Source organism: Eumetopias jubatus, unplaced genomic scaffold (assembly GCF_037043125.1).
Source record: "Eumetopias jubatus isolate StellerSeaLion01/CBP00866 unplaced genomic scaffold, mEumJub1_p1.0 scaffold_12, whole genome shotgun sequence".
Classification (NCBI taxonomy): domain Eukaryota; kingdom Metazoa; phylum Chordata; class Mammalia; order Carnivora; family Otariidae; genus Eumetopias; species Eumetopias jubatus.
This window is the reverse complement of record NW_028274818.1, coordinates 56,429,501-56,445,531: the sequence shown is the minus strand read 5'-3', so window position 1 is coordinate 56,445,531 and position 16,031 is coordinate 56,429,501. Positions and strand designations below refer to the sequence as shown.

Genomic DNA, 16,031 nt, shown 5'->3' with positions numbered 1-16,031 from the left:
CTCTGGAAAACAGTATAGAGGTTCTGTAAAAAGTTAAAAGTAAACTGCCCTATGATCCAGCAACTTAACTACCCAATGAATACAAAAATACTAATTCAAAGGGATATATGCATCCCGATGTTTATAACAGCATTATCTCAATAGCCAAATTACAGAAACAGCTCAAGTGTCCATCGACTGATGGATAAGCAAAATGTGGGATGTGTGAGTGTGTTCACACACACACACACACACACACACACACACACAATGGAATATTATGTAGCCATCAAAAGAATGAAATCTTGCCATTTGCAACAACGTAGATGGAGCCAGAGAGTATAATATTATGCAAAATAAGTCAAAAAGATGAATACCATATGATTTCATTCATGTAACATTTAGGAAACAAAACAAATAAGCAAAGGGAAAAGAGAGAGAGAGAGAGAGATGAACCAAGAAACAGACGCTTAACTATAGAGAACAAACTGATGATTACCACAGGGGAGGTAAATGGGGGGAATGGGTTAAATAGGTGATGGGGATTAAGAAGTACACTTTGGGAGGTGGAGCATGATGGCAGAGGAGTAGGAGACCTGGATCTCGTCTGGTCTCAGGAATTCAGCTGAATAGGGAACAAACCATTCTGAACACCAACGAACTCAACAGGAAACCGAAGAAGAGAGTAGCACAACTCTCTGAACAGAGAAGTGACCACTTACTGGAAGGTAGGACATGCGGAGAAGTGAATCGAGGCGGGAGGAAAGAGGGCGGGGGAGGGGGCCTCCATCGGCCGCTTCTGGCAAGTGATAGAGCCGCGGAGCACAAAATCAGAACTTTTAGAAGCCGGCTCCGCTAAGGGACATTGCTCCAGTGGCTAAGCGGGGGGTGGAACCCTCATGGGACAGTGTGGTCTCAGGACCCTCGGGGTCACAGAAAGACCGGGGTGCCTGAGTGCAGCAGAGCTCCCAGGTATTGGAGCGGGGAAGCTGGCTGCAGAGACGGAGCTGAGGCGCGGGCTCTCAGCTCGGGGTTGCCATAAACTGTGATCTGTGGCCCAGTCGGGCCACTGCTCCTCCAGCAGGGACCCAACAAGTGGCAGATCTGGGGAGACTCCCCACCCTCCCCCGGGAGGAGTGGCGCAGGAGCATACCGCAGGGATCTGCTGGGTTTGGAGCCTCCACACAGGGTCGAGTGCCAGAGACAGAAATGCGTGGTCACAGGCCGGGTGAGTACGCAGTGGGGCCAGAGACCAGGGAGACGGGAGTGACTGCTGTTCTCTGGGGGCGCACTGAGGAGCGGGGCCCCGAGTTCTCAGCTCCTCCGAGTGGAGATTGGGAGGCCACCACTTTCACCCTGGTCCTCCAAAGCTGTACCAAAGCAGGGAACAAAAGCTCCTGAGAGCAAACCCAAGCAGCTTGCTTGGCCCAGACCGACAAGGGCGGGGCAATTCCGCCTCCGGCAAAGACATTTGGGAACCACGGGAACAGGCCCCTCCCCCAGAAGATCAGCACGAACAGCCAGCAAGCCAAGACCAAGTTTACCGATCAAGGAGAACCGGAGAACTCCAGCGCTAGGGGAATACTGCACATAGAATTCATGGCTTTTTTTTACCATGATTCATTAGTTTTTCAAACTTAATTTTTTAACTGTTTTTTTAATTTTTCTTTTTCCCTTTTTCAACCAACATCTTATCAATCCTTTTTAAAAAAAACATTTTTTATTTTTCATTTTTAGAGTCATATTTTATCCCTTCATAGTAGTTACTCTTATTTTTGGCATATATGTATAAGTTGTTCTCTCTTTAAAATTTTGAGATACAGTTTCTTCTAACAGATCAAAATATACCCTAAATCACTAGAGTATGGCTTTGTTCTAGTCTCCTGCCTGATCACATTCACTCCTTTTTTTCTTTTTTTTTTAAGTCTTCTTTCTTTTTTCAAACAACTTCTTATCTTATCAAGTCCTTTTATAAAATCTTTTATAATTTTCATCTTTACATTCATCTGCCATTCCTTCATTGTATCAGCCCTTATTGTGTACATATATGTCTTTCTTCCTTTAAAATTTTAGGAGGCACTTTTTTCTAACAGACAAAAAATATGCCCAAAATCTAGTGTGTGGCACTGATCTATGCACTAGCCTGATCATATTTGATCATATTCTGTTTTTTGGTATTGTTCTGTTCTGTTTTTATCTTTTTCTTTTTGTTTTGTTTTTTCTTTCTTTTCTCTTTCTTTCCCTTTCTTTTCCCCTGGTTTGAGGTCTTTTCTGATTTGTATAGAGTATATTTGCTGGGGACATTGTTAACCAGTTAGCATTTTGTTCTCTCATTCATCTATTCTCCACTGGACAAAATAACAAGACGAAAAAAATCACCTCAGCAAAAAGAACAAGAGATAGTACCGTCAGCCAGGGACCTACTCAATACGGACATTAGTACGATGTCGGACCTAGAGTTCAGAATCATGACTTTAAAGATACTAGCTGGGCTTGAAAAAAGCGTGGAAGTTATTAGAGAAACCCTTTCTGGAGAAATAAAAGAACTAAAATCTAACCAAGTCGAAATCAAAAAGGCTATTGATGAGGTGCAATCAAAAATGGGGGCTTTAACTGCTAGGATAAATGAGGCAGAAGAGAGAATTAGCGATATAGAAGACCAGACGATGGAAAATAAAGAGGCTGAGAAAGAGAGAGAGAAACAACTACAGGATCACGAGGGCAGAATTCGAGAGATAAGCGATACAATAAGACGAACAACAAGAATAATTGGGATCCCAGAAGGAGAAGAGAGAGAGGGGCAGAAGGTATATTGGAGCAAATTATAGCAGAAAACCTCCCTAATCTGGGGAAGGACACAGGCATCAAAATCCAGGAGGCACAGAGAACCCCTCTCAAAATCAACAATAATAGGTCAACACCCCAACATCTAATAGTAACACTTACGAGTCTCAGAGACAAAGAGAAATCCTGAAAGCAGCTCGGGAGAATAAATATGTAACCTACAATGGCAGAAATATTAGATGGGCAACAGACCTACCCACAGAGACCTGGCAGGCCAGAAAGGACTGGCATGATATCTTCAGAGCATTAATGAGAAAAATATGCAGCCAAGAATACTATATCCAGCTAGGCTGTCATTGAAAATTGAAGGAGAGATAAAAAGCTTCCAGGACAAACAAAAACTAAAGGAATTTGCAAACACGAAACCAGCCCTACGAGAAATATTGAAAGGGGTCCTCTAAGCAAAGAGAGAGCCTAAAAGCAGCATAGATTTGAAAGGAACACAGACAATATACAGTAACAGTCACCTGACAGGTAATACAATGGCACTAAATTCATACCTTTCAATAGTTACCCTGAATGTAAATGGGCTCAATGCCCCAATCAAAAGACACAGGCTATCAGATTGGATTAAAAAACAAGACCCATCAATATGCTGTCTGCAAGAGACTCATTTTGGACCCAAAGACACCCCCAGTTTGAAAGTGAGGGGGTGGAAAACCATTTACCATGCTAATGGACACCAAAAGAAAGCTGGGGTGGCAATCCTTATATCACACAAATTAGATTTTAAAACAAAGACTGTAATAAGAGATGAGGAAGGACACTATATCCTACTTAAGGGTGTCTCCAACAAGAAGATCTAACAATTGTAAGTATCTATGCCCCTAACATGGGAACAGCCAATTATATAAGGCAATTAATAACAAAAGCAAAGAAACACATTGACAACAATACGTAATAGTGGGGGACTTTAACACCCCCCTCACTGAAATGGACAGATCATCTAAGCAAAAGATCAACAAGGAAATAAAGACTTTAAATGACACACTGGACCAAATGGACTTCACAGACGTATTCAGAAAATCTTCTCTAGTGCCCATGGAACATTCTCCAGAATTGTTCACATCCTAGGTCACAAATAAGGTCTCAACCGGTACCAAAAGACTGGGATTATTCCCTGCATATTTTCAGACCACAATGCTTTGAAACTAGAACTCAATCACAAGAGGAAAGTCGGAAAGAACTCAAATACATGGAGGCTAAAGAGCATCCTACTAAAGAATGAATGGGTCAACCAAGAAATTAAAGAAGAATTTAAAAAATTCCTGGAAACCAATGAAAATGAAAACACAACTGTTCAAAAATCTTTGGGATACAGCAAAGGCAGTCCTGAGAGGAAAGTATATAGCAATACAAGCCTTTCTCAAGAAACAAGAAAGGTCTCAAATACACAACCTAACCCTACACCTAAGGGAGCTGGAAAAGAACAGCAAAAAAAGCCTAAACCCAGCAGGAGAAGAGAAATATTAAAGATCAGAGCAGAAATCAATGAAATAGAAACCAAAAGAACAGTAGAACAGATCAACGAAACTAGGAGCTGGTTCTTTGAAAGAATTAACAAGATTGATAAACCCCTGGCCAGACTTATCAAAAAGAAAAGAAAATGACCCAAATCAACAAAATCATGAATGAAAGAGGAGAGATCACAACCAACACCAAAGAAATACAAACAATTATAAGAACATATTATGAGCACCTCTATGCCAGCAAATTAGATAACCTGGAAGAAATGGGTGCATTCCTAGAGATGTATCAACTACCAAAATTGAACCAGAAATAGAAAACCTGAACAGACCTATAACCACTAAGGAAATTGAAGCAGTCATCAAAAATCTCCCAAGAAACAAAAGCCTGGGGCCAGATGGCTTCCCAGGGGAATTCTACCAGACATTTAGAGAAGAATTAATACCTATTCTCCTGAAACTGTTCCAAAAAATAGAAATGGAAGGAAAACTTCCAAACTCATTTTATGAGGGCACCATTACCTTGACCCCAAAACCAAAGACCCCATCCAAAAGGAGAATTACAGACCAATATCCTTGATGAACATGGATGCAAAACTTCTCACCAAAATACTAGCCAATAGGATCCAACAGTACATTAAAAGGATTATTCACCATGACCAAGTGGGATTTTTCAATGGGCTGCAAGGATGGTTCAACATCCGCAAATCAATCAACGTGATACAATACATTAACAAAAGAACAAGAATCATATGATACTCTCAACAGATGTAGAAAAAGCATTTGATAAAGTACAGCATCCTTTCTTGATCAAAACTCTTCTGAGTATAGGGATAGAGAGTACATACCTCAATATCATAAAAGCCATCTATGAAAAACCTACAGCGAATATCATTCTCAAGCTCTCAGCTTTTCCCCTACGGTCAGGAATGCGGCAGGGATGTCCACTCTCAACACTGCTATTCAACATAGTATTAGAAGTCCTAGCAACAGCAATCAGACAACAAAAAGAAATCAAAGGCATCCATATCGGCAAAGAGGAAGTCAAACTCTCACTCTTTGCAGATGATATGATACTGTATGTGGAAAACCCAAAAGACTCCACCCCAAAACTGCTAGAACTCATACAGGAAATCAGTCAAGTAGCAGGATATAAAATCAATGCACAGGAATCAGTGGCATTCCTATACACCAACAACAAGACAGAAGAGAGACAAATCAAGGAGTCAATCCCATTTACAATTGCACCCAAAACCATAAGATACCTAGGAATAAATTTAACCAAAGGGGCAAAGGATCTGTACTCAGAAAACTATAAAATACTCATGAAAGAAATTGAAGAAGACACAAAGAGATGGAAAAACGTTCCATGCTCATGGATTGGAACCACAAATATTGTGAAGATGTCAATGCTACCTAGACCAATCTACACATTCAATGCAATCCCCATCAAAATACCATCCACTTTTTTCAAAGAAATGGAACAAAGAATCTAAAATTTGTATGGAATCAGAAGAGACCCCGAACAGCCAGAGGAATATTGAAAAAGAAAAGCAAAGCTGGCGGCATCACAATTCCGGACTTCCAGCTCTATTACAAAGCTGTCATCATCAAGACAGTATGGTAATGGTACAAAACAGACACATAGATCAATGGAACAGAATCGAGAGCCCAGAAATGGACCCTCAACTCTATGGTCAACTGATCTTTGACAAAGCAGGAAAGAATGTCCAATGGAAAAAAGACAGTCTCTTCAACAAATGGTGTTGGAAAATTGGACAGCCAAATGCAGAAGAATGAAACTGGACCATTTCCTTATACCACACACAAAAATAGACTCCAAATGGTTGAAAGACCTAATGTGAGAAAGGAGTCCATCAAAATCCTAAAGGAGAACACAGGCAGCAACCTCTTCGACCTCAGTCGCAGCAACTTCTTCCTAGAAACATCACCAAAGGCAAGGGAAGCAAGGGCAAAAATGAACTATTGGAACTTCATCAAGATAAGAAGCTTTTGCACAGCAAAAGAAACAGTCCACAAAACCAAAAGACAACTGACAGAATGGGAGAAGATATTTGCCAATGACATATCAGATAAAGGGCTAGTATCCAAAATCTATAAAGAACTTATCAAACTCAACACCCAAAGAACAAATAATCCAATCAAGAAATGGGCAGAAGACAGGAACAGACATTTTTCCAAAGAAGACATCCAAATGGCCAACAGACACATGAAAAAGTGCTCAACGTCGCTCGACATCAGGGAAATCCAAATCAAAAACTCAATGAGATACCACCTCACACCCGTCAGAATGGCTAAAATTAATAAGTCAGGAAACGACAGATGTCGGCAGGGATGTGGAGAAAGGGGAACCCTCCTATAATATTGGTGGGAATGCAAGCTGGTGCAGCCCCTCTGGAAAACAGTATGGAGGTTCCTCAAACAGTTGAAAATAGAGCTACCATACGATCCAGCAACTGCCCTACTGGGTATTTACCCCAAAGATACAAATGTAGGGATCTGAAGGGGTACGTGCACCCCCATGTTTATAGCAGCAATGTCCACAATAGCCAAACTGTGGAAAGAGCCAAGATGTCCATCGACAGATGAATGGATAAAGAAGATGTGGTATATATACACAATGGAATATTATGCAGCCATGAAAAGGAATGAGATCTTGCCAGTTGCAACGACGTGGATGGAACTGGAGGGTGTTATGCTGAGTGAAATAAGTCAATCAGAGAAATATATGTATCATATGACCTCACTGATATGAGGAATTCTTAATCTCAGGAAACAAACTGAGTGTTGTTGGAGTGGTGGGGGGTGGGAGGGATGGGGTGGCTGTGTGATAGACATTGGGTAGGGTATGTGCTATGGGGAGCGCTGTGAATTGTGTAAGACTGTTGAATCACAGATCTGTACTTCTGAAACAAATAATGCAACATATGTTAAGAGAAAAGAAAAAGAAGAAGATAGCAGGAGGGGAAGAATGAAGGGGAGTAAGTCGGAGGGGGAGACAAACCATGAGAGACGAAGGACCCTGAAAAACAAACTGAGGGTTCTAGAGGGGAGGAGGGTAGGGGGATGGGTTAGCCTGGTGATGGGTATTAAAGAGGGCACATTCTGCGTGGAGCACTGGGTGTTATGCACAAACAATGAATCATGGAACACTACAAGAACTAATGATGTAATGTATGGTGATTAACAATAAAAAAATTTTTTAAAAAAAGTACACTTTGTGTGATAAGTACCAGGTGAATATGGAAGTGCTGATCACTATATTGTACAACTGACACTAATATTGTACTGTATTCGTAACTGGAATTTGAATAAAAAGTGTTTTCTCTAACAGTAATGGGATTATATTACTGAGAAATCCCCAAATATTCAGAAATAAAATAACTCCTTTCTAAATAACCTATGGGTCAAAGAAGAAATAAAAGGGGAATTTAATGGTGTTTTGGACAGAATAAAAATGAAAATAAAAACAGGATATATCAAAATCTATGGGATATCCCTAAAACAGTGCTTAAAGAGAAATTTATAGCCCTAAACCCCTTTAATATAGGAGAAAAAAGGTCTTGAATAAATAAGCCTACTTCCACCTTAAGAAACTACAAAAAGAGCAAACCGAACCCAAAGTAAGTTCAGTAAATAATAAAAATCTGCAGAGAAATCAACGAAATATAAAATACAAATATACAGAAAATCAATTAAACCAAAAATTGGTTCTTGAGATAAAAAATAATGATAACCCTCCAATTAGTATGCTCAGGAGAAAAAAGAAAGGTATAATTTGCCAATTTATGGGTTGAGAGAGGTTATATCACTATAGATTCTATAGGTATTAATAAGATAGATAATAAGGGAATATTAATATAGAACAACCTGAAATGTAGAAATTCCTTTAAAGATTCAAGCTACTTGAGCTCATTCACGAAGAAATAGGGAATGTGAACAGTACCTATTAAAGAAATTGAATTTGCAGTTTAAAATCTTCCCACAAAGAAAATAAGAGTTCAGGTGGCTTCACTGGAATATCTTGTCCAACATTTAAAGAAGAAATAATACCAACTCTGCACACGGTCTCCCAGAAAGTTAAATAGGATGGAATATATTGCAAGTCAACCTATGAAACCACCATTATCATGAAAATTTTACAACAAAAGAAAACTACACACAAATATACCTTATGAACACAGAGGCAAAAGAAAGTTAGGAAATTTAATCCACTGATATATAAAAAGGATAATATGAGGGATTTTAATACAGAAGCCCAAGGTTTATTTAACATTTGAAAAACCAATCAATGCAATTCACCATATAAACAAACTAAATAATAATTAAAAGGTTTCCTGATTTGAAAAGATGAAATTATCTTTATTTATAGATAACATGTTCATCTATGTGGAAAATATGATGAAATCTTTAAAAGAAAGTTACTAGAACTAATTAATAAATGAATTTACCAAGGTTGAAGAATTCAAAACCAATATAAAAAGACAATTATATTTCTGTATACAAGCAACAAATAATCAACTGAGATTTTTTTAAAAAGTGTTCAGAGTTAGCAATAAAAATATGAAACACTTAGGGATAGGGATAAAACTGACAAGATGTGAAAAACCTGAAAATAATAAAACACCACTATGAGATATTAAACAATCTAAATAAATGGAAAGAGAGATCCTTTCCTTGGGTCAAAAGACTCAATATTGTTCGGGTATCAATTCTTCCCAAACTGATATATATATTCAATGTAATCTGACTCAATACCTCAGAATTTTATAGAAATGAATGATTATAAAATAATACGAAAATGTAAAATACCTAGAATATCTAGAACACCTTGAAAAAAAAAGTTGGGAGTCTTAATACTACTTCATTTTTAAGATTTTTCTATAAAGCCACAATACTGAAGACATTGTCCTACTGGTTTCAAGAGTTACAAATGTGGTGGACAACAGAAATTAGAGTACAGAAATGAAATGCACATACATGGATAAAAGATTTTTATAAACATATAAAACAATCCAATAGATAAAGGTAAAAGGATAGTGTTTTCAATAAATAATGCTTGGATAATTGGACATGCATAAGCAAAAAGAATAAAAAAGAACTTTGATCCATTCTTCACACCATATACAAAAATTAACTCAAAATTTATTATAGACTTAACTATAAAACCTAAGACTAATAAAACTTGTAGAAAACAGAGGAGAAAATCTTTGCAAACTTTAGTTAGAAAAGAATTTCTTAGATATAATACCAAAATTGTAATTCAGGAAATATGAAATCAATTGTACTACATAAAAATTTTAAATACTGCTCTCCAAAAAATGTTAAGAGAAGAAAAAGATAATGCAAAGACTGGGACAAAATGTCTGCAAATCGTATGTATATGATAAAGGCTTGTATCCAATATATATAAAGAACTCCTGGGGTGCTTGGGTGGCTCAGTTAAGCGTCTGACTCTTGATTTCAACTCAGGTCATAAACTCAGGGTCATGAGAGCAAACCCTGCATTGGGCTCTGTGCCGGGGTGTGTGTGTGGGGGGGGGGTGAGATAGGGGGGCAAGGAGCCTGCTCAAGATTCTCTTTCTCCCTCTGCCCCTCCCTGCTTGCGTGTTCTCTCTCCATTTAAAAAAAAAAACAACTCTCAAAATTCAGTAAGAAGGCAATCCAATTAAAATAAATAAACAAAAGATTTAATAGATAATATAACAAAAGATATAAAAATGACAGATAAACACATGAAGAGATATTCAATATAATTAGACACTAGGAAAATGAAAGTTAAGACCACAATATGATACTACTGCATACATTTTAAAATGGCTAAAAGTAATACAATTGGCCATATCAAATGTTGGAGAAGATGTGAAACAACTAGAACTCTCATATACTGATTATGAGAAGGTACAATAGTACAACCATGCAGAAAACCATTTCACAGTTTCTTAAAAAGTTAAACATACACCTACCATATGATCTCAGCATTCCATCACAAAGTATTTTTTTATTTTTTTAATATATTTTTTATATTTTTGAATGTATAATTCAATAAAATGTTTATTGAAAAAACATAACCAACCATTAAGGTGTAAATAAAAGATCTCACAGGCATTGCATTTTGGGGATATGATTATACGTCTGATATGGGTGGCTTCATGGGTTTAGCTGTACACATACAGACAGAATTTCCCTTAAACAAAGAAATCCACATTTACAAGACAAATAAACCGAGAGGAATATTATTCATGTAGTATTAAGTGCATCTTTTAAGAAACAGTTTTCTATTTTATTGTACATGAAAATGTAATGTGATTTTCAAATACTTTATTCCAACCCTCACAAAGAATTCTATTATGTAATTTTTTTCTTTAAATTTTTTATTGTTATGTTAATCACCATACATTACATCATTAGTTTTTGATGTAGTGTTCCATGATTCATTGTTTGTGCATAACACCCAGTGCTCCACGACAAAGTATTTTTTTAAAAGAACAGAAAGCAAATGCCCATATGAAGACTCGCACATTAATGCTCAGTGACTTTATTTTTAATTGAGAAAAACTGGAAACATCCCAGATAACCCTTAATAGATGAATACAATGAAATACCATCAATAATAAAAACAAATGAACTACGGATATAAGATGAATGAATCTCTAATTATGCTGTAAGTGTGCATTCCTCAGGTTCCATGGTGTTGTCACAGGCAGTGGAAATGCAGGTGCACAGTAGGAGAGGCTAACCTCAAGCTTGTGCATTAAAGAAAGCAATCTACATATCACTGGAATCGCAGAATGAGACTAGAAAGAAAGGGGCAGAAAATTTAAAGAAATAATGGCTGAGAATGTCCCAGGTCTGGGGAGAGATGTGGACCTCATGAAATTAATAATTCACCCCAAAATTTCAATCTACATGTAGAACGCTGTTCTATAAGACACATTATAACAAAATCATGTAAAATCAAAGACAAAGAGAGATTTTTATTTCTTTTTTAAAGACTTATTTATGAGAGAGAGAGAGCACACATGAGTGGGGGTAGGGGCAGAAGGAGAGAATCTCAAGGAGACTCCCCGCTCCCCGCTAAGTGTGGAGCCCAAAACCAAGAGTCAGATGCTTGACCCACTAAACCACCCAGGCACCCCAAGAAAGAATTTTAAAAGCAGGAAGAAAAAAAAATTATCTCCTACAAGGGAACTCACATAAGACTATAAGGAGATTCCTCAGCAGAAACCTTACAGGCCAGGAATAAGTGGGATGATATATTCAAAGTGCTGAAAGAAAAAAAAAGCCAACCAAATATACTTTACACAACAAAGTTGTCCTTCAGAAATGAAAGCAAAATACTTTCTCAAATAAAAGCTGAGGGAGTTCATCACCATTAGATCTGCCTTAAAAGAAAAGCTAAAGGAATTCTTCAAGCTGAAATGAAAGAATGCTAATTAGTAACATGATATATGATAGGGCACACATATGTTCAAAGTGAAGGGATGAAAAAAGATGTTCCATGCAAAAGGAAACCAAAAGAGAGAAACAAAAAATGGTAGCTATACTTTGGTACTATACTGATCTATACTCAGACAAAACAGACTTAAAAACTGTAACAGGAGACAAAGAAGGTCATTTATAATGGTAAAGGGTCATTCATCAAGCAGATATAACAATCGTGAATATATACGGCACCCAATATTGGTGCACCTAAATATATTAAGCAAATACTAACAGATCTGAAAGGAGTAACAGACATCTATATAATAATAGTAGGGAACTTCAATACTGTACTTTTAACAGTGAATATATCATCCAGGCAGAAATCAATAAGGAAAAAGACATGAACTAGACTTTAGAACAAATGGACCTAAGAGACATAAACAGAACATTCCATCCAATAACAGCAGAGAACACATTCTTCTCAAGTACACACGGAACAATCTCTAAGATAGGTCACAAAATAGTCATGTCAAATTAAAAAAAATTGATATCATACCAAGGATCTTTTCCAAACACGATGTCTTAAAACTACAAATCAATAACCAAAGGAAAGCTGGAAGATTCACAAATATGTGGACATTAAACAATACACTCTAGAATAACCAATGGGTCAAAAGTGAAATCAAAAAGGAAATAAAAAACTACCTCGAAACTAACAATAATGAGACACAACATACCAAAACTTAAAGTATGCAGCAAGAGCAGTGTTAAGAGAGATGTGTATAGCCATAAATACTAATATTAAGAAAAAACAAAAAGGAAAAAGAGAAAATAAAAAATCTCAAGCAACCTAACTTCACACCTGAAGGAACTAGAAAAGAACAAATGAAGCCCAAAGTAGTTGAATGAAGGAAATCACAAAGATCAAAGCAGAAATAAATGAAATAGAGGACAGAAAAACAATAGAGAAGATCAGCAAAACTAAGAGTTGGGGTCTTTAAAAAGATGAACAATGTTAACAAACTTTTAATGGACTTACAGGGGAAAAAAGAAAAAGGATTGAAATGAAATTACAAACTAAAGTGGAGACATAACAACCAATACAACAGAAATACAAAGAATCTTAAGAGACTAATATAAACAATTACAAGCCAGATGGACATCCTAGAAAAAAGAATAAATTTCTAGAAACATATAACCTATCAAGACTGAATCATGAAGAAAATCTGAATAGACCAATAATGAGTCAGCAGGCTGAATCAATAACCACAAACCTTGAAAAAAGAAAAGCCTAGGACCAGATGGCTTCACAGGCTACTCCTACCAAACATTTAAAGAATTAATGCCAATCCTTCTCAAACTCGCCAAAAATCGAAGAGTTACCCTGATACAAAGCTAGATAAGGACACTACAAGGAAAAACATAAAACAAAAAACTATAGACCAGTATCCCTGATGAATAGAGATATAAAAATTCTCAATAAAATACCAGCAAACTGAATGCATAGCACATTAAAAGGATCACACATACCACGACCAAGTAGGATTTATCCCTGGGATGCACAGATGGTTCAGCATACACAAATCAAAAAATACGATACATCACATTAATAGAATAAAAGACAAAAATCATATGCATAGATGCAGAAAAAGCACTTGACAAAATTCAACATCCTTCCATATTAAAATCCTAGGAATAGAAAGTAGTTAACATGAAAATCCCACTATCAACATCAAAATCAACAGTGAAAAACTGAAAGTTTTTACTCTAAGATTAGCAAAAAGGCAGGAATGCTCACTCTTGACACCTTTATTCAATATAATACTGGAAGAACTAGCCAGAGAATTTAGGCAAGAAAAAGAAATAAAGGTATACAAATTAGAAAGGAAGACATGAAATTGTCTCTGTTTGCTGAAGATATAATCTTATATAGAAAATCTTTAAGACTACTAAAACACTATTAGAATGAATTCAATAAAGTTTCAGGATAAAAAAATCAATACACAAAAATCAGTTGTACTCCTCCTATACACTAACAACTATAAGGAAATAAAACAATCTCATTTACAATAGCATCAAAAACAATAATATACCTAGGAATAAATTTAACCAAAGAAGTGAAGGATCTATATACTGATCAAAGAAATTTGAAGACACAAATAAATGTAAAGATACAGTGTGCTTCAAGGATGGGATGAGTTACTATCATTAAAATGTCCATACTACCCGAAGACATCTATAGAGCCATGTCCTCTCTCAAAATTCCAGTGTCATTTTTCACAGAAATAGAAAAAAAAATACAAAAATTTACATGAAACCATAAATGACTCAAAATAGCCAAAGCAATCTTGAAAAAGTATAAAGCTGGAGGCATTATACTTTCTGTTTTTAAAATGTTACAAAGCTATAGTAATCAAACAGTATGGTGTTAGCATAAAAACAGACATAATAGATCAATGAAACAATTGAGAGCTCAATAAATCCACATATAGAGGTCAATGAATATTTGACAAGAGAGCCAAGAATACTCAACAGGGGAAAGGATAGTTTCTTCAAAATAAAGGGTGCTGGGAGAACTGAATACTCACATAAAAAAAAATGAAATTAGACCCCTAATACCACTCACAAAAATTAACTGGACTTACAAAGGAAAAAAGAAAAAGGACTGAAATAAAATAATCCTTAGGATTAAGGACTTGAAAATGTAAAACTCTTAGAAGAAAATAAAGGGATTTATCCTTGACATTAGTCTTGGCAATGATTTTTTGGAAATGACACCAAAAGCACAAGCAACAAAAGTTGTCATCAACAAGTGAGACTACATAAAACTAAAAAAGCTTTTGTACAGCAAAAGAAACAATCAACCAAGTGAAAAGGCAACCTACAGAATGGGAGAAAATATCTGCAAATCAGGTATCTGATTAGGGGTTCATGCCCCAAAAGTGTAAGAAACTCATACAATTTAGTAACAACAACAAAAATCTGATTTAAAAATGGACAAAGGATTTGAATAGACATTTTCCCAAAGAAGATATACAAATTACCAATAGGTAAATGAAAAGGTACCCAACATCACTAATCATCAGGGAAATGCAAATCAATACCACAATGACAGATCACCTCATACCTGTCAGAATGGCTATTATTAAAAAGACAAGAGATAAATGCTGGCAAGGATGTGGAGTAAAAAGAATGTAAATTGGTAGGAATTTAAACTGCACTCTTGGTAGGAATGTAAATTGGTGCAGCCACTATGGAAAACAGTATGGAGGTTTCTCAAAAACTTAAAAATAAAACTACCATATGATCCAGCAACACCATTTCTGGGTAAAAGGAAATGAAATCATGATCTCAAAGAGGTATCTGCATTCCTGTGCTCACTGAGGCATTATTCACAATAGCCAGGACATCAAGCAGCCTAACTGTCCATTGATGGATGCATAGATAAAGATGTGGCACATGCACATACACACACACAAACACACACCCCAAAATATTATTCATTCATAAAAAAGGAGGATATTCTGCCATTTGTGACAACACAGATGGACCTTGAGGGCATTATTTTCAGTGAAATCAGACAGAGGAAGACAAATATTGTATGTTTTCACTTAATATGTGGAATCTAAAAACATTGTACTCCTAAAAACAAAGTAGACTGATGCCTACCAGAGGCTGGGTTGTGGGGGAAAGGGGAAGACCTTGGTCAACAGGTACAAACTTTCAGTCATAAGATGAATAAGTTGCAGGGATCTAATTAATGTACACCATGTGACTACAGTTAACAATACTGTATTGTATATTTGAATGCTGCTATGAGAATAGATACTAAATGTTCTCATCATAACAACAACAACAAAATGGCAATTATGTGAGGTGAAGGACATGTTAACTAACCTTATTGTGGCAAACATTTTGCAATATATGTGTGCACCAAATCATCACATTGTATACCTTAAACCTAACACAGTGTTATATGTCAATTATATCTCAACAAAACTGGAAAAAAATTAATAGTAAACTACAAAGCAGGAGTGGAATGCACACTTAAAATCCCCACATTCTCACTAACCTTCATAAGACTTTGCATCTTATACAATGACTATGAAACCACACTATTGAATTGTTAGATCTCTCTATAAACCTCAGAAAGAAGAGACTATTTTTTATTAATCAAGAGAAATATTTTGAAAAATTTTATAACAATTTCCTAGGAAGGCAACAAAATAAGTTAAATAAGATATTAATACTATTATGTTATAACTAATATTAGTTAATATTAGTGTTCGAGGGATC

The 16,031-nt window shown here is 36.3% G+C and overlaps 1 protein-coding gene across 1 annotated transcript in view; it reads right to left on the bottom strand.

Moving 5' to 3' along the window:
• Positions 1–16,031, bottom strand: part of KIFAP3 (kinesin associated protein 3) — a 188,372-nt gene that overhangs the window by 122,643 nt on the left and 49,698 nt on the right. The window lies entirely within an intron of this gene.